Source organism: Protopterus annectens, chromosome 3.part0 (genome assembly GCF_019279795.1).
Source record: "Protopterus annectens isolate FY-2018-M chromosome 3.part0, PAN1.0, whole genome shotgun sequence".
NCBI classification, from domain to species: domain Eukaryota; kingdom Metazoa; phylum Chordata; order Ceratodontiformes; family Protopteridae; genus Protopterus; species Protopterus annectens.
Genome location: NC_056731.1, coordinates 1,110,763,052 through 1,110,782,403, shown reverse-complemented (window position 1 = coordinate 1,110,782,403; position 19,352 = coordinate 1,110,763,052).

Below are 19,352 nucleotides of genomic sequence, written 5' to 3'. Positions count from 1 at the left end.
ATCAAAATCCTGATTTGCTGATGAAGGGACTGTATTCTGTCTGGGGTAAGTTTTGCAGTCATATTTCTTGAATCCAATTCTGCACCTAACAAGGTAATATGCTGAGACGGCGACAAGACAGATTTTTTAAGTTTACTGTGATGCCTAGTCTGGCGCAAAGTGCCATTGTTTCGTCTCTCATTCATAATAGTAGATGCTTGGTGGTAGCAGATAGGAGCCAGTCATCTAGGTATGGAAACACGCAGAATCCCTGACATCTCAAGTGAGCCGTGACCACTGCCATGCATTTGGTGAACACTCTGGGGGCTGTAGTGAGACCAAAGGACAGGGCTCTAAACTGGTAATGACTGGCTCCCAGTCAAATGTGTAAGTGTCTCCTGGATTGCCTGTCCATCTTTATATGGTAGTACACATCCTGGAGATCTGTTGAGCACATCCAATTTTCTTTCCTGATAAACAGGAATATTGACTGCAGAGTTACCATCCGGAACTTTGACTTCTTCACTGCTTTATTTAGCTTGCTTATATCTAGAATGGATCTCCAGTCCCCTGTCTTTTTTAGAACTAAACAGAATCTTAAGTAAGTTCTGGATCCCATTTGGTCTGCGGGGACCTCTTGGATGACTCTTTTTTTCTAACAATGAGAGTATCTCTTGCATTGCATACTCCTTTTGACCGGTTGGAATGTCTGGTAAGGACTGGTTTACCAGAGGGGGAATGGAAAATGGTATGTAATAACCTCTGGATATAATTGTTTGTACCCATTTGTCTTGGGAGATTTATTGCCAGACATTTGGGTACAGTGACAAATGACCCCCGACTGTCTCCAGAGAAGAGCAGGCAGGCCTCCTTTCAGGAGCACTGGAAGGGCCTTTCAGAGTATGTATCTCTGTCACCCTGATTTTGCAGACCCCCCTACCACGAGGTCAGTGTCTTCCATTATAACTTCCCCCTCTGCCCCTGGGGGAAGAGTCACCACTTGCATCAGAGAAACTTTTTTGGGACTTGCGGAACCACATCTTTCCACCCTCTTGACCTTTGGGATAAGGTCCAGATGAGGCTGGAAAATGGACCTCAATGGCAGATAATGTTTTCCAAAAAGGGATGAACCATCAAAGGGGGCATTGGTAAAGGAAGACCTGAACGGCTTGGCAAAGTTGCAAAGGTGCATCCAGGAATGCCTCCTCAGGGAAATTCCTGTCACTGCCGCTCTACTCACTCCATCAGCTGCATATGAAATGAGTCTCATGGAGGAGTTAACTATGGAATTGAGGGTGGAGAGCTGCGAGGATACTTTATCTGTAGATCCCTGAGCTACAGAACCCTGAAGGGTATCTCCAAGCTCTTTGAGGAGATCACTTTGAAGTCTCGTAAAATGAGTAAGGTAAATCAGTGACCGTAGGGTGAAGGCCACTGAAGAAAAGGCACACTTTACATATATGTCCATGGTCCTAGACTCTTTGTTAGAAAGATGGACAGATGTGGAGGTCTCCAATAGCTCCTTCTTGGTAGCAACCACCACCACCATCACATCTACAGGGACACCCTTACTTAGGAATTCCTTCTCTGCTCGGAACAGGCTCCACTGTATCAGGTGATGTCCAGGCCCTATGAGAGATGACACCCAATAGTTGGTCAAATGGGGGACTCACCCAGGAGGTAGATGGGTGAGACCCAAAAGACTCCAGGTATACCAATTCATCCTCTGAAGGGTTGGTGGACTTTCATCCACCCCTCTGTTTCAGGATCTCAAGGATGTCGGAGAAAGAGACATCCTCAGAGGGAGACCATGGGGTCCCTTCAGAGTCATCCAAATTGGTATCAGAAGTAACAGACTCAGGGGAGTCTATGTGCTTCCTCCTGCACAGCCTCTTCCTAGGGACTTCTTCAGAGGGTACTCCATAGAAGTTTTGGAAGAGACAATGCCACTTGCAAGGGCCTCCTGAGGTTCTGGGTCTCTATGCCTGGGAGGGGGTGGTGGTGAGGAGATAGACACTGGCACCTGGGAGGGATGAGAAGTTGGCTCCAAGATCAAGGCTGTCTGGAGATACAGCACCCTCTCCATCAGTTCAAAAGCCCCCCCACTCTGCTCCGAAGGGACTCTCTGCTCCAAAGAGACAGAAGGTCGACTCTGAAGTTGAGCTGGTGGCTCCGAAACTGAGGTAGGAGCCAAGCTCAACTTAGCTGAAGCACCAAGAGGTAGAGTCAGATTGGACAACTGTCCATGCCGACTCTCCTCCCCAGACCCAACTAGCGAGCGTGGGCTCCTAGATTCCTCCACGTCCAAAGGTGGTCTCTGTGCCGATGGTTTTGCTACTTTTGGATCCAATCTCTCTGGCACCAATGACTCCAGGGTGATCGGAGGAGGAATCAAAAAGGCAGCTGCCGAATGGGATGGCACTGATTCCTTTGGGGGTGGAGACGACAAAATTTTTACCAGGGCTGGTGTTCAACATAATCTCTTCACCACCCACTCCACATCTTCATCAGATAAACTCCTGGAAGAATGGGTGGATGAAGAAGGAGATCTACCCCTGTCCAGAATAGGAGATCTCAGCATCAGAGATATCGGCTCCAATAAAGGAGACCGACTCCTCGATACTTCTGTTGGCTCCATGGATACTATAGGTGCCGAAGAAGAAGTTCCAGGTCTATCGGAGTCAAGAGCCCTCGGTTCCAATGACACAATCTTTTTTGGTGGCTCTGAAACTGGAGCTGTCATAGTCAGCCTTTTGGTTGATTTAGACTGGGTTGAAGAAGGGGAGGAAGATTTGGAGCTCTAAGAATTATCTAAAGCTTCCTGAAAAGGCCCTTTCAATAAACTCCTTGCCATTAGTTTATTCCTATGCTCATGGAGCACCCTGCTACTGAAAGCATGATATATGGTGCAGGGGTCCTGTAAATGGATGGCACCAAGGCAATAGACACAACTCGTGTGCCCATCTGTAAGAGACATCTTTTGAGTACATTTATCGCACTTTTTGAACCCTGACTGTTTATGCTCTTTGGGTTCCCTTTCTTTATCCTTGTCTTTGGACATTATGCAGTTAAACACAAGGCCATAAGCATTGAAATCCAGTTAAACTAACTCTAGCAATAACAAAAAAATGACTATAAGGCAAAAATACCATTTTTTTTGGGGGGGGGGGTTAAAAGCAAGAAGCAGAAGTAAGAAGAAAAGTAAAAAGAAGAATCCTCTAACTTAAATGGATTCTACTACTACTCAGACAGGACAAGGGAACACAGGGGAAGCGGCCCTCTAACTTAAATGGGCCGCGAGAGCCCTCTAAGTTAAATGGAAACTCTCAGCAGGTTGGGAAGGGGGTTTTCAACTAACTACAAAGACCTAACACAGACAACATGAAAGACTAACTCATTAGAAAGGTAATAGGAGTATAAAGAGAGAAATTAGATTAACAAAACCTACACTTAACCAACGAGCCAGCAGAAACACTTCTCGATCGCTTGAGTGGCAAACAAGATCTGGGGATGTGGCCCAGAGCATCATGGGATAGGGATTACCCGCGAGCCAGTGGAAGCTCTCACACTTTAGTATTCAACCAAGTCAGAGCCATGAATGGCTCCTAACCCAATCTGCAAGAATTATGGTGAGATAGGACAACATAACATCAGTCATTTCTCTGGATACTAGATGGATGCTGCAGCTTTTCTCAGTCATAGGTTCATAGGTTGGTACTAGGCTATCGGCCCTAGGGCCTATACAAGCCTAGCCATAACAATTCCCTGGATATTTCTTCCCACAATATTTATAGGTTCATAGGTTGGTACTAGGCTATCAGCCCTAGGGCCTATACAAGCCTAGCATAAATGCCTTCAGTATTAGCATTCTAAGCATATATGCCTTTTTCACACTGATGGTTTGATAATATGGGGTTCTAATGCATCACCAAACAACATCAGTTTGTCTCTTACTGACCACGTCATTGCTATCTGCAGCAGGTTAATTTCCTTGGGACTTTGCCTTAATATCAAAAATGATACAGAGTCTTCAGAAATGTCAAACATCTCTGTCATTTCCCTAATATTTGGTCTGTAACCTCAACTCTAGGTGGGTATCTACAATTTTGTCAGCATTTTAAGTACCGTGGCTTCTGGCTTGACTGCCAACTTACCTTTGGAACTCTTATTGCCACCATAACTACAAAACAGAAGGCTACATTGGAAATGTTACAAAATTACCCATCGGCTAACACACAAAATCTATGAGCAGCATTGAAAAAGGGTAAATCTCCTTATCATGGAGTATACTATTCCTGTATCAACTGCAACACTGAATAAGGCTTGAAGGTATATTCAATTTCCTCACTCTAAATTCTATTATGTTACCCTTTCTGAAGCCAACATTTGACCCATAGTACCTAGTAATATTGTCTTCTGTTCCTTTCTCTGCAAAGTTCTCTAACTAAACACTTTCCCCCTTGGGCTTCTTTCTAATGGGCAAAAATTAATCTCTCAACATGCACCCAGCGATCTTTGATCTTTTCACTTTGCTAGCATGTAACTAGAAACTAGAATGTTTTCACAAAGCCTTCTCTTACTGAGATCTGAATATTTGGAATTCCCTGTTCTTGACTATTATGGAGCTCACCTGCTTTTGTTAAGTTTAAAATGAGTCTGACCACCGATCACTACATAAATGCTGTGATGCTGTGTGAGATGCATGTAGTAGGATCTCCAGGAACATCTTTATTAAATCAACACATTTTAAAATATGACATAAATACACATGCTTTTTTAGTATTTTAGACTGCATTTAGGACTTTTGACCAGGTTGTATATCGACTATTGTTACCAACTGTGTGATTATATTGTTTTACTGGTTTTTAACACTTTATAACCATATATTGTTTTTGTAAATATTACACCATGTTTGATATGCAAAATTCTTTGCGCCATTTTAATTCTCTTCCTTGTTTTACTTACTCTGTAGCAATGCCACCACTGAAAAGGGGCCTTTGTTTCAGTCTATGTTCCTTACATAAAACTGTAAAGATTAGATATATTCTTAAAATAACTAAGTCATCCAGTCTACTTATTCCATAACCCCGACATAAACAGTATGAATTATACTTGCATAAATATCATAGCTATTTTTATTATAATGTAGCCAATAACATCTCCCAATAACTCAGAATGATGCTAAATTCCAGAAATAAATGTTATATGGTTTCTTTGTTCCTTTACATTCCTGTTATATTACCTAAATTTTCATTTCTTGCTTTATATGGGATATTTTCTTTCACTACATTTTTGTGTGCTGTCCTGCATAGAACTCCCCAAATTGTTCTTCCCTCCTATCTTAGGGTACACTGTCCCAATAACATGTGATGTTTACACAACTCTCAAGTTCTTTACAATAATGTTTATCTGCACCGTCCACATGTACAACAAAGATCACTTATTCTGAAACATATCCTGTACTGTCCCACCACCAAGTTTGTAACCTGAACTCTGGTACCTGAGATGCATCTTTTTTCCATTTAGACTATAAGATTTTGTATTAGCATTTCTCCTCCACATTTCCCACCATTTATGAACCTGTATGCAACATCTCAAAACCCTCCTTACCATTAAGTTGTTCTTCCACATAACTTACCAAAATACAAAAATATAGAAAATATAGACTTTTATAGTACCAGTGTACAAGATACTTTTTTTAATGGGATTTCATCTACACCCCAAAAATGCTTTAAAAATTCCTGTAATCATTTTTTCTCTATGGTTCTGTTACAAGAAAATATTTCCTATATAATTTTTCATTCCTAAAACTAAATTATAAGCAGTCAGGCTTTTAAATAAAAGTCATTTGAAGCTTTACCCAACAGTCATCATTGCATTTTCCACTAATTGTCAGTTATAATCAGTATCCAGACCAAACCTACTAATAAGGTCTAGTATTTTTAACTCAGTGAGCTTAAAAGCTATCCTCACTGTTGTTGTTGTTGTTGTTATTGTTTGTCTTTCGGCTTTTCCCAGTTAGGGGTCACCACAGCGGAACTCCGGTCTGCTAATGATTGGAAGTAGATTTGCATGAACGCCGAGGTGCCAGCTCGACGTCCAACCTTCAACAAAGGCACACCCATTTACGCATGTCTTTCGAACGCCCACCTAACTGCAGGGAGTACATACAGACTCCATAAAGAAGGCACTGCCCACACTCCAGCCGGGAATCAGATGGGAGAACCTCTTGCTGTGAGGCAACAACGCTACCACAAAAGCTATCCTCACTACCTCCCCAATACCCACTTTCTGTATTTCTGACTATTAATACTCCTGCCCACATTTGGCACCATTTACAAACCAAATGAATTGAAACTTAGATTTCATTTAAAACCAACTAAATTACTGAAATCAACTGTGTAAGCTGCCATGCCACTGACTTTTTCTCCGTAACCATTTCTTTCTCACAGTGGCCAAACTTACCAATATTATAGTAGTCAATACGCAACACAATGTCATATTGAGTTATTCATCTTGTTTTATCCCACAATACCTTTTTTGCTGGATGTGCCTCCTAGTCATTCATTACTGGAAGTATATCATTCTCACCGACCTGCTCAAGTGAAAAAGTTAACACTCAAGACAGTCTACATATTGATACAAAACGCATATAATGACTGATGTATTGCAGTATCAGGGCTTTACATATACCACTACCTGTCTATCAGCAGAAGTCTATTCAAACTATAAGTTTATTTGTAATAACTTCTTCCTAATATTGACACCATACCTTGCAACTTTATACTATAAATTAAATTTCCTTAAATATCTTCTAAGTGTATATGTAATTTCTTACTAATTAACTTAATATCTATATGCCCCAGGTTATTCCAGTTTCTAACATCTGCTTTCATCCCAACTTTCATTAGAAATGTAGCAACTCCCACTTTTTTCTCTAATATATAGTTCATTCAGAATCTACATAATACATAGCTATTGTTTCCCAAGCTGCTATAATTCATTCATTATTTATTTATTTTTGTTAACTGAGTATGAGGATTAGTCCAAGAACCCTCTTCAGTGAAAACATAGGCCAAGATGTCACAAAGAGGTGGTACAATTGACATGCAGAATTATCTGACAGTACTCTAAAGCCGATAACAGGTTTGATGCAACATTGTATTTGAAAACATAAGGTAAATTTAGGCACAAGTCATGAACTATATAAAGTGAATATAATAGATTGCTTTCTGAATATGAAATACTCACAATGGATTGCATCAATAAAGGGGTAGATGGATTCTGAGTAGCAACAATAACATTATTCAACTTATGCACTAAGAAAGGCCTATTAAACAAATTTCATCTCTTCTACCATCAGTCCTGCATTCCAATAAAAGCATGCCAGGTTTCATAATTATACAGCCCAGGAATTCCAAAACTGTACTTTAAGTATGACTCAAGTAAACACATATTTTCCTTTTTATCAAGTACAAGCTTGTATTTGTCATTAAGTAATTCTTCCTCATAAATTAGTTCTTTATGCTTCCTATCAGTTACAAAAGGGCACAATATTTCCCATGAACCATTATTTTACATTGCTGTAAATTTAATAAAGTGTGCAATTAATTTTTTTGTTTTAGAGTGTATTGAATTAGTTTTAAAATATAACTATGTTTATTTTCAGGGTGATTATTATCACCAAAAAGAAGGAATTGCCATGGGATCTTCATGTGCCCCCATATACGCAAACATCATTATGTTATTTTGGGAACGTAAATATGTTTTTAGGTCAGAATATAGTCAGTACATAGCAAAATATTTTTGTTTTTTGGACGATATATTTGTTTTATGGACAGGGCCTTTTGATTCCATAAAGAAATTTATTTATTATATTAATCAAACAACTACATTTCTACAATTTACACATCAAGTGGGAAGAGATGAAATTCACTTCCTTGACATAAAATTAAATAAAGACTATGAAAAGAAATGTTATAGGGCAAGTGTCTACAGGAAGGAACATTTTTCTAATGCATATTTACATTTTGATAGTGACCACCCCTACCAATTAAAAAAATATATTGTGAAAGGACAAATGATTAGGATGGCTAGGATGATTTCTGATGAGAGTGATTTAGGAATGAAGTTAACAACGTAGAGAGAATGTTCCTTGAGAGAGGATATCCAATGGAACTTATTAATTCTATAAAATAATATGTCCTTATAGGTAGGGGTAACATTTATACCCCCCTTTTAACTAGTGGGGGCAGTGTAGATTCCAGTCCTGTAGTAATTTTTCCAAAGAACACCCACAATGAACAGGAGGGTGGTAATACTGGTAATTCTAGCACAATACCATACCTGACCTTAACATACTATGGGGGTATGAGATGGTTAAAAAATGCATAAATGATACCTGGGATTTGTTCAGAAATGTATCTACTAGAACTAATGTGTTCCAAGGCAATATAAAATATAGTTTTAGAAGAAACAAGACTATTAAAAATTTGATTGAAAGAGAAAAAACTAATATAGAAGGGACTAATAAGAAATGTGGTACTTTTAGATGTGGTAGATGTGAGCAGTGTTCTTATATAGCTGGATTAAAGGAAGTGAGAATACCTAGCCTAGATTTGACACTTAGGGCTAGAAGGTACAATAGTTGCTACTCAAAAGGGGTAGTTTACCTGGTATTTTGTCAAGCATGTTGGAGCTACTATATAGGGAAAACTGAGCGCCATCTCAGATCTAGAATTTATGAACATATTAGGGATATAAACAAGCACAATGAGAACAATGCTTTATATAGGCATGCTTTGACTTGTAATATGGCTGACTACACATTTTGGATTATAGAGGAGGTCGCACACCCAGATAGGGGTGGTGACTGGGAGACCCTTTTAGAGTATAGGGAAATGATCTGGCAGTTAAGGCTCGATTCATGTTGTGGTAAGGGCCTTAATAACCACATTTCTATTACTCCAGCATTAAAATTGTTAGCTGCAGATCCAAAGATTAAAAACAAAGTGAAAACAAGATGATAGTACTATAATGTATGCCCTTCTTTTAATCAAGAATTTTTAAATTAGGTATTTTTAGATTTTTAGTATTCTATATTCTAATTTTACATATTAAATTTATTATACATATATTTATTATATTATATTTTACAATAAAATATTTATGTATTTATTCAATGTATTATACTTATGTATTCCCATTTATTTATCTATTTCTTCAACCACTCTGAACTGGACTGAATTTTTGTATAATAAGATATTTTAAAATATATATATTTATATTTACATTTTACAATACATTTTTTATAGTGTAAACTACATATCTTGAGTAGATCTTGGGTTAGTTTCTATTTTTATTCCATTTTATTTCACTTTAATGTACTGCTATTTGGCATAGTGTCCCTTGATGTTGTATATGCTAGCCCTTTTTATATGCCAGCCCTTTAATGTTTAATTTGTTTAATTTGTTAATTAAGGAAGATACTGCTAGCCAATGATTTTGGAGCAATATGTATTTAATAAGGACCATCTGGAAATGGTGGTAGATTCTGAAGAAGTCTCCGGAGGGAGATGAAAGCGCTCAATCTATGTTCTGTTTTTACTACATTTATTTTGTGTATTTTTTTTAGTGTATTAAAACACTTTTTTACCTTTTATCGGATTCCTGGGATTAATTTAGGACCAATCCGGTCCTTGAACACTGAGACAGCCTTTATTGTGCCGGAACTGCGCATTGTGTGGGTGTTTTGTGCATATTTCATTCATAGTGCAGTATTGTTCTCTATTTTCATCCCAACTTACTGTATAATTACACAAGCTTTTTGCTTTCCCCTCTGTGTTTCATTTGTTTTAGTCTATATAGACTATGGCTTGTCTGTACCTCTCCTATTTTGTCTTCAACATCTGTCTGCTAAAATCCAAACACATTTATTTACTATCAGTTTTCTCTTAAAGTGTATTGGTCATACTCTGAAGCATATGTAAGCAACAAGCCTTTGAAGTTGGATATAACCTCCTTACTCTACAGAACCAAATTATACAGTTTTTGGTGCAGAAAGTACATTGTTATTGCATTTTATTTGTTAATATGGACACCCCCATATATACTTCTCACAGAGATGAAAATGCCTGCCTTGACATTATGAAAGACCAAACCCACAATGCCTCACTTCCTGAATTAACTCCTAGAAAATCAATTCATTGACTGGTTCTTGTAAGTGGATCTCTTTACATTGAAAATTAGCAGTGATTATGTACTTGTCAAACCACAATATAAACAAGTATCTCCTCCTCCAAACAGGCAATTTGTTTATGCTTATCTATAGTGCATTGCAGGCATATGTAAATCACTGCCAGATACCCACCATGACATCATTTTGTAGGTGGGGATATAGAAAAAATGAGTGAACAGTGAAGCTAAAAAAATAAAATACACTATTAACTTAATTTTTTGCAAAATCATTTGCAACTGCAAGATGAACATCTCTTCTTTTTCCATATATCTCAAGTCACATTTATAGTTAGACTCAATCATTGTCCTTTCTGATGTTTTTTCTTTTTTTTCTTTACTTTTGATGAATCTATCTTAGATCTTTTTCTTAATCTAGCAACTGTATTAACAGAAGTAGAAACTTTCCCATCCAAGCAAATAAATATGCTGTCAGTAGGCATCATCGCAATACCCACTTCCGTATCTTTTCCTCAGTAATAACTAAAGAATACTCAGTCCCCACAGCATCATTTTCTAGGATAGACAATCACTCTCTTGAGCAGTAGTATAATTGGACATGTTCCAAAAATAGACAAACTGTTGTCATGAACTGTAACACAACTGATCACATCCCGCTATCAGATCATTATATGTCAGGACCTTCCTAGGTACTCTGCATTTCTGTGCAGTAATCATTTTCCAATCAACTGTGGTATTTTTATTTATTTAAACAAGTGTCATATTTGTACCCATCTCACAGAAAGAGTGCATTTATTTGTAGTCCAACAGAATTCATGCATATACGGTTCGCAAACGTCATTGTCACATTTACTCTGAGACAATCCCCAACACCATATCTGTAACCATAGCTGTCAGCATTTCCTGAATGTGTACACTGTCCCTGATTTTGTCTCATATTTTTGTCTGGTTCTCATAACATTTGTGGTTTTCTGGCAAATCATTGAGGAATGAAGTCACTGAATAATGACAGGTATTTAAGCTTCAGATTTCAGATCCTTCAGAAAATGTATGTCAATACAAAATCTCTAAGTAAAATCTCTCCCTGATGTTGGTCCTTTCTCCCTGACTATTTTTAGCTCTGGCCCTGATTCGTGTACTAAGCATTTGAGAGGTATGTCTGTAACACTATTAGTCATACCAGTTTCAGAAACAATGCCATGCATGTCTCTTAGAACAATAATAGAAGGTGATGTGATGAGCTATCCTTGGAATTACATTTGCTTCCCAGACCCACCCCACACACCAACCTCAAACTTTATTTTTCTGAACATCCCTGGAAACTGTACATCCAGCAATTCACTGTAAAATTTAATCTGCACCTGTTATTGAGATTACAGAGTATACTGCCAGACACACCTATATGCAAGACCCGATATAAACCCAAAATTTTATCAGTTATTTTCTGCCTTCAAAGCTGACATTAAAAACACTTTCATCACTGATTTGAATGAAGGCCTTCACATGTTGAGGCAAATATCTACAAATTCTTTCCATACAAATGTTCTTCAAGTAGGTTAATCCAAATGGGCTTTAGGAATTATCCTCCCTCTGAACTTTATACCTGGGCCTCGCTTCTAAATGCTGTGTATCACAGGTAGGACAATTTAAGACATCAGCAAAAATTTGCTGTGATTTACCAGCCAAAGTCATAGCAGTTTTCCAAAAACTGGCAGGGTTTACTTCCTATCTTGAGTGTCTAAAACACTCTGCAATACCCTCAGCTGCCAGCACTCTAGCACTGTTATGCTTGCTGTCTCAACACTGAGTAGTATGATCCTGTTCAGCCACCATAGCTGTAATCTCTTCCAGAACTTGTTTCACAGCAGTACCTGAAATATCTGATACTGAAACAATAGATTCTACTCTGCCATGCCTGGAATTCCTACACCACTACAGCACAAAATAGTGGAAAAGAAGAAATATGATCATTTTCATTCATTGTCTGATATTTTCCTCCACAATTTCAGTTGCCTCTTCCACTGATTCAGAAAGAAAACTTATATTTTTATTATACAATATTGCTATCCAGTTCCAAAACACTCAGCATGACCTTACATGAAGTGTTTAGTCCATGTAGAGTAAGAAGGAGGGGAGTGTTCCTAGGCCTTGCAAAATGGCCCATTGTTAATATGAATACCCCCTCAGGCCTCCCATGAAAACCTAGTGGAACAAATCCAGTCAAAATACACTGACAAATTAATTCATTTAAAATAAATAGTGCATGTTCAGTCTCAGAACTGACAGAAGAAGGCCTTACAAACTGTAAAGTAGTTCTAACCATGCAACAAGCCCTTATAAAGCTACTTTTCTAACCACACTGATTGTACCACTTGCATGGTATTTCTTATTATGAAACAAGAAATTTGTCTGTCTATTCTGCCCATTTGGGTGCATTTGACATGTAGCTGATTCCTCCTCCCATCAAGGGGGTCAACCTTTGTCAGTTGTTTCATTCTTTCCTGAAGGCCACTCTTGGTTCACAACCCACCAACTCTCAGGCAGTCTGTCCTGGGGATCCATAATTATTTTTGTGGGGAAACGTACTTTCTCAGGTCCATGTTAAAGTGTGTAGTTTCAAAATGCATCTGATATCCTCTTCTAATTCCTATGTCCTTGTGCTTTAGTTCCACTCCCTCAATTTTTTCTAGTTTATTGTACAGCTACATTGTTTTCCCTTTATCTCTCCTAGTATTAAATAAAATTAAAGTTCATCAATTTCATATACTGTTTGTACACATTCACGTTTATCCTTCTGATGACCCCATCCCATGACCTTCTTTTGGATGCTTCCAGCTGGTTCACGTTCTGTTCACTGTAAGGTTTTCAGAACTGCATATAGAACTCTCAAGATGGTTTCACCAGAGTACAATACAGTGAGAGTACATCCTTCCTGTCTCTGGAGTCTATGATTTAATTGTAAGTCCAGTGCTACTAAAACATATCACAAAAAGGATATGTTTTAGTAGCACTGAACTTACAATTAACTCTTGGTCCTGAAAGGTCTGATCAAGACCCATTTTACTCAGTATTAAAGTTTTAGCATTGTCGTCTCACAGTAAGATGTTGTCCTGTTCGATTCTCAGCTAGAGCGTCTTCTGTGTGTAGACATACATGAATGGGCGTACCTTCGTTGAAGGTTGTGCGTCAGGGACGGCAACTCGGCATGTAAAAATCTACTGCCAATCATTAGCAGACCGGAGTTCCGCTGTGGTGACCCCTAACTGGGAAAAGCCGAAAGACACAACAACTTTGGCTTTTGACACGGTCCTAGACCATGTGGACTACTGGAGAGACAGGCACAAGGGTTGAACTAAGTATTATAGAGAATTGATTGTTTCTGGAGTCTATGACACAGAATATAGCCCAACCCCTATTTTGACTATTCTTGCTGCCTTCTCTACTTGTGTTTGAAGGTCTCTGACTCAGTCACCTTCTTTCCTAGTTTAGCACAGTCTGAGCTACATGTAACTGTCGGTTGTTATGCACAAATATGTAGAACATTGCACTTATCTGCACAGAAACTAATTTACAACATTCTCCCCCAAATGCAACTAAATCCTGTGTCCTATTTCAGGCTTGTTGCCCACATTCAGGACTCTAGCCCTGTTTTATGTGTTATCAGTTTAGTTTGTTAGCAAGCCCCTTAAAAATATCAGATGTTAATATGTTGAACAGCAACAACCACAGCAATGATCTTTGTGCTACTTCATTGGTCACCTCCATCACCTCTAACAGCTTCCCTTTAACCATCATATTCTGGGTTCTTCCTCACAGTCATTCCCCATACAGTCTGTAAGTTTTTATCCTTCTACTAGCCCTTTCAGCTTACTGAGTAACCTTTAATATGGTACCAAGTCAAAGTGCTTATCGAGTCAAAAAAATCCATTGGCACTGCCTCACCCATCTCTGTTGGTACCTAGTCACAGGAAGTCAGATTGGCAGCCCTTCCAGACAGTGAAGCCATGCTGACTTGGGTTTTGAAGCTGATTATGCTTCAGACTGATCTCAAGCATTTCTGTCAGGATCACTTCTAACACCTTCTGGAACATTGATCTCAGCCTATTTTGTCTGTGTTTACCAGGCCTAGTCCTAACATCTTACTTGAGCAATGGGAAAACTTAACCTGATTTTCATTTATGTGGTAGTTCTCCACTGGTCAGAAATCTGTTAGTGATTTCTGGGAGGGATTCTGACAGGTTACTTGCTATATTTCTGAGCACTCTAACTGGTACCACAACTGGACCTTTTACTTGGTTCTCCTTTAAGCTCACCAATTCCCTTTTAGGCACTCTCTGTTCCTATTGGTTCATCCTTCAGTCTCTCACTCCCCACTGCTTTCTAACTTTTGTAATGCATCTTTCCATATGTTATCTTTGTGAACTCATTTAATACTTCAGAGATATCTTTGTCATCCCTGCTCTCCCTCCCATTCTTGATCAACTGGTCAAGGTCAGTATCAACTTTTTTCTCCATGAAATGTACTGAAAAAAATGTTTCCCTCCCTTTTCATTGCAGTCTTGGTCATCTTGCCTATTTGATCGCTTACCTCCAAACCTTAGCAGAGGACTGTTCCACGTCGCTCATCCTAGTTCAACATTTGAATGCTTTCTGCTTATTCATTTTTTGTCTGTTGACTCCCTACAGCTTACCATCAGCTTCCACACAGGGCCTCTCATTAACCACCAGCTCTGCTAAACTCTCTATATTATCCTGTGCTAACTCCAGCCTATTTCCAGTTGACTGTAAACTGGGGGTTATTATTAAGTCACCCTCTGACACCCAAATCCTCCAGAATAAACTCTATCTAGTAAATCTTGGTGTACTAAAATGGGCTCAAACTAAATAATAAAATGTGTAGTATCCCCACTTGGGATAGATAGCCCCCCATACTGTATGGGCAATACCTCACTATGAAACAAAAATGTGGTCATGAACCTAGAAACCTGAGTTGATAACTCTCTCTCTTTAGACCATCATGTGATAACAGTTGTTAGAAAATTATTTTACTTAGCACAGCTAGTTTCCAAAGGAATGTCATTTAGGTCTAAAAATGTGTTTCACTTCCCTGTATCAGTCTTGATTAGACCAATGTCATCTTAGGAATGTATTTAATTAAACATATCAAACAATTAAAACCCCCCAAAGCGAAGCACTATTTCTTTATACAGTGTCTTACAGCTTTTTGAGGGAAGATCTCTGTCTTGTTTACCATGTCATTACAGACCCAGTTGTCCTGGAATTTCTGTATCTCCATAAGTTCCAAGCAGCCATCAACACTAGAGACCTAAATCTTCAACACCAGATAGATAAAACACAGTGGAGGGACAGGTTTAGAACCTAGTGCCTCCCTAACCTCTGGAATGCACTTCCACCCTGTATGTTAAGTGCAACTCATTATCTTCATTTCAGTATTACCTAAATGACTGGAAAGTTTATCACAAATTTACTCCAGGTTAGACTGATATGGCTCTCCTGAAGAAAGGAGATGTGATCTGAGAGAGGGTAGTGGTGAGGCATAAATAGTCATAAGTCATAAATAAATTTATGAATCTATGAACAAAATATATAAAGTTCTTTGTAACATTTTTATTTGAAAAACAGTTTTTAATTCAAATCCCAATAAAGAACTGATGACTTAATACATATGTTAGAGAAGTAATGCCACTACTCAGAACAGCTATATAAATAATGAAAGACTGGTTATAAATGCTCACTAAGACCTAGCTAGAACATTGACTCCAGATTAATAGTCCACACTTGTCCCTTCTTAGTTAACATTTCCTGGCAAATTTTCTTATCAAGTCCAGTACACTATATTTTTGTCTGCATCCACAAAAGTAAAAACAGCTCCAGGACACTTAATGCCATGTTTATATACAGCATTCACATCCATTTTACACCTAATATCATTAAGATGGCTGACATCTAGCGTTTGAACATCCTGGAGGTTTTTTTCCACATAAAAATTAGAAAGCAAGCAACAAGATAAATACCCCATTCACTAGAACATGCAAAACATTGTCAGATTTGATACTGCTCAACAACTTTAACTGTTACAAATACCCTTGTTTTAATGATATTAGGACAAAATACACAGTTACCACAAGGTAAGAACCCACTGGATTTGTTCCAGAAAGAGTAGTTTGTGTCAAACCTACTCTATTCCTTCTTTTGTACTTTCCTAAATAATGTTGACTTTTGTTTAATTGCTGGGTAAAGAAAACTTACATGTAGATGACAGCAATTCTGCTAGCTCAGTGTTAGATAATAATATACTCCAATGATTTTGTATAACATCTATACTTTTATTTATATTTAGTGTATATGTTGGAACAAAAGCCATCTTAAACCCACTTTTCTTCTTAAGTCTTTAATATTGAAGCATCTATTGCCTGTTAAGTGTGTCAAGAGCGTTCCTTGCCTTTTGAGTATGGTCATATTCATATCCCCTGGCCATGAATGTTCTAGCCAATCCCAAGCACTGGACTGATACGCAACCTCTTCTGAACATGTTCTTTTTGTTGTGAAAAAGGAGACTTTAAGATATCAGTAATAATATGACGAGTGAAATTACCTTATGACTGAAATCAGCACTAAATTGTGAGCCCAATATTCTCATTTAATTATTGTACAAACTCCCTTAAATTAACAATATCTGAAGACTGTATTAGTTAACAGTTGTCTAGGAATCTATGTCACATTTCCATTGCATAAAGAAAAGAACATGATCCTGATCACAGATCATGATTTCCTCAAAGTGCCCCATAACTAGAACCACATATATGGGTGCAAATGAGGCATCCATTGGAGTATCACTCAACAGAGACAAGCACTATCAGAATAATATACATGTTTTTATTTAACGTGTTCCGTTAAACATAGTAAAATGTACTAAAGCTAGGAAAATATATGTTAGCCCTATGTAAAAATATATTCCAATACTTGAAATCCTGGAAAATGTGGGATGCTTGTGTATAATGATTTAAGGTACATAGATAACAATTAGATTCTAACTTCATATAAGTAGTATAACTGCCTCTGGCAGACACCGGATAATCAGCAGGAAAAGAAATGCCAGTGTATATAGCGTATATAATCGTAAAGTACCTGCTGGTTGTCACTCCATGGATGAATAAGTAAAAGCTGACCACTGCTCAAAGATAAAATCAGTGCGATGCAAGTCCATAAAATTCAATTGCACTTAGAAAGACTATTCAGTCTCAAAAACATAGTCACGCGTAATTCAATATTAATATCACACAGTCAGACTATTCAGTCCCAGAAACGATGAAGCAAAGTAATAAAAATGAAAATAGTTTATTGTGGGTGAGCACTTTCGCTTACAGCTTTTTCAAACCTCTAAACAGTCAATCACAGAGACTCATATATATACACAAGTTTAAAAGATAATTAAATTAATTAGACAATTAGTTGTAAAAGGTATAGGCACACTCATTTAATTCTTTAAACCATCTAATTGCCACAATTAAAATACATTGCTTCTTGAAATAAAAGCATGGATTTAAAAATAAAATAATATTTAAAATTCACTACATATACATTTTACTTAAATATGTAATTATGTAGCCCATCAATTTTACGTATATATCTTAATATCAATGTATAAGATGTGTTACAACTAATGTTGACTGTAATAGAAATTGCAATATAATGAGAGTAATAGAAAAATGCATAAACTCTAAAGGTATATATGTATAAAGCAACTGTGTATCTAAATTTAATGGCATTATGAAAAATTGTCACCAGCTAAGCCTGTATAAAATCTAACTATATAAATAAGATTTAAATCCTGTGTCTTCTTTTCTTTAAAGCAGGCTTTAGAGGTACCCTATCATTAATACCAGGGGGGATATGTGCTCTAGTCTTAATAATCCATTCAGCTTCTATAGATTCTGTCAGATTCTTAATATCACCCCCTCTACTACTAACATCAAGAACTTGCAAAACTGAAAAAACAAATTTGTGGCCGATACCTGTAGTCATGATGTGTTTAGACAAAGCATTGACCTCAGATTTTATACGAATTTGATATAGGTGTTCCCTAATCCTTTCTTTAAACATCCTGTCCGTCTTTCCTATATAGAAACTTGGACACGCCAAACATCTGGCTAGATATATCACATGTTTAGTATCACAGCGTGCATTCACTTTGATGTTAAATAATTCACCTGTAGTTGGATGTATAAAGATATTAATATTCGATATGTAACGACAATAGTTACATTTGTTACATGGTTTCGAACCTTCAAAGACCTTAGAACTAATATTAGATTTAAGATCAGAGCAGCAGAGTAGTTTATATAAATTACTCTTATTCTTGTATGCAAATCTAGGTTCTATGTCAACATGTTTAGAAACTTCAGGATCTATCTTAAGTATGTCCCAATATTTAGAAATAGATTCCCTTATATGTTTTATATCTTTTGTATAATGAAGAGTAAACCTAATAAACTCAACATCATTAGCTGTCATATTTTCCACTTTTGGAGTATACTCATCTCTACCATATTCAGAAAATATTGGACAAGCGCGTCCTCCACGTAGTTCATTTACTTCAGCAATAGCCTTATTAACCTCAGAATGACTATATTTCCTTTGATAAAATCTGGTCCTTAAGTCCTGCAGTTCCTCCTGAAATAACATGTGGCATGAGTTTAACTTCGAGATCCTCATGCATTGACCCTTCAAAATATTCTTGAAAACATGTGGTGGATGCATGCTGTCTCTATTCAATAATGTATTTTTGTAACAATGCTTGCGATGGACTGCTGTATTAAAATATCCACTAGATAGACGTGATATGTTAATGTCTAGAAATGATATCACATTTTCAGAATAATTCAAAGTGAACTTTAAAAAAGAAGTCAACTCGTTAACCTCTTCATGGAAGGCGACCAGGTCATTGGCATTGCCACGCCATAAAAAGAAGAGATCGTCTACAAAACGTTTGTAAAAAACTACATGTCTTTTGTAGCTCTCCAACTTAAACATTTTCTCTTCTTCCCAAAATGCCATTACAAGATTGGCGTAGCTATTGGCACAAGAAGTGCCCATAGCTACGCCATCCTTTTGCAGATAAAACCTTTCATCAAACATGAAGACATTACTTTCAAGTA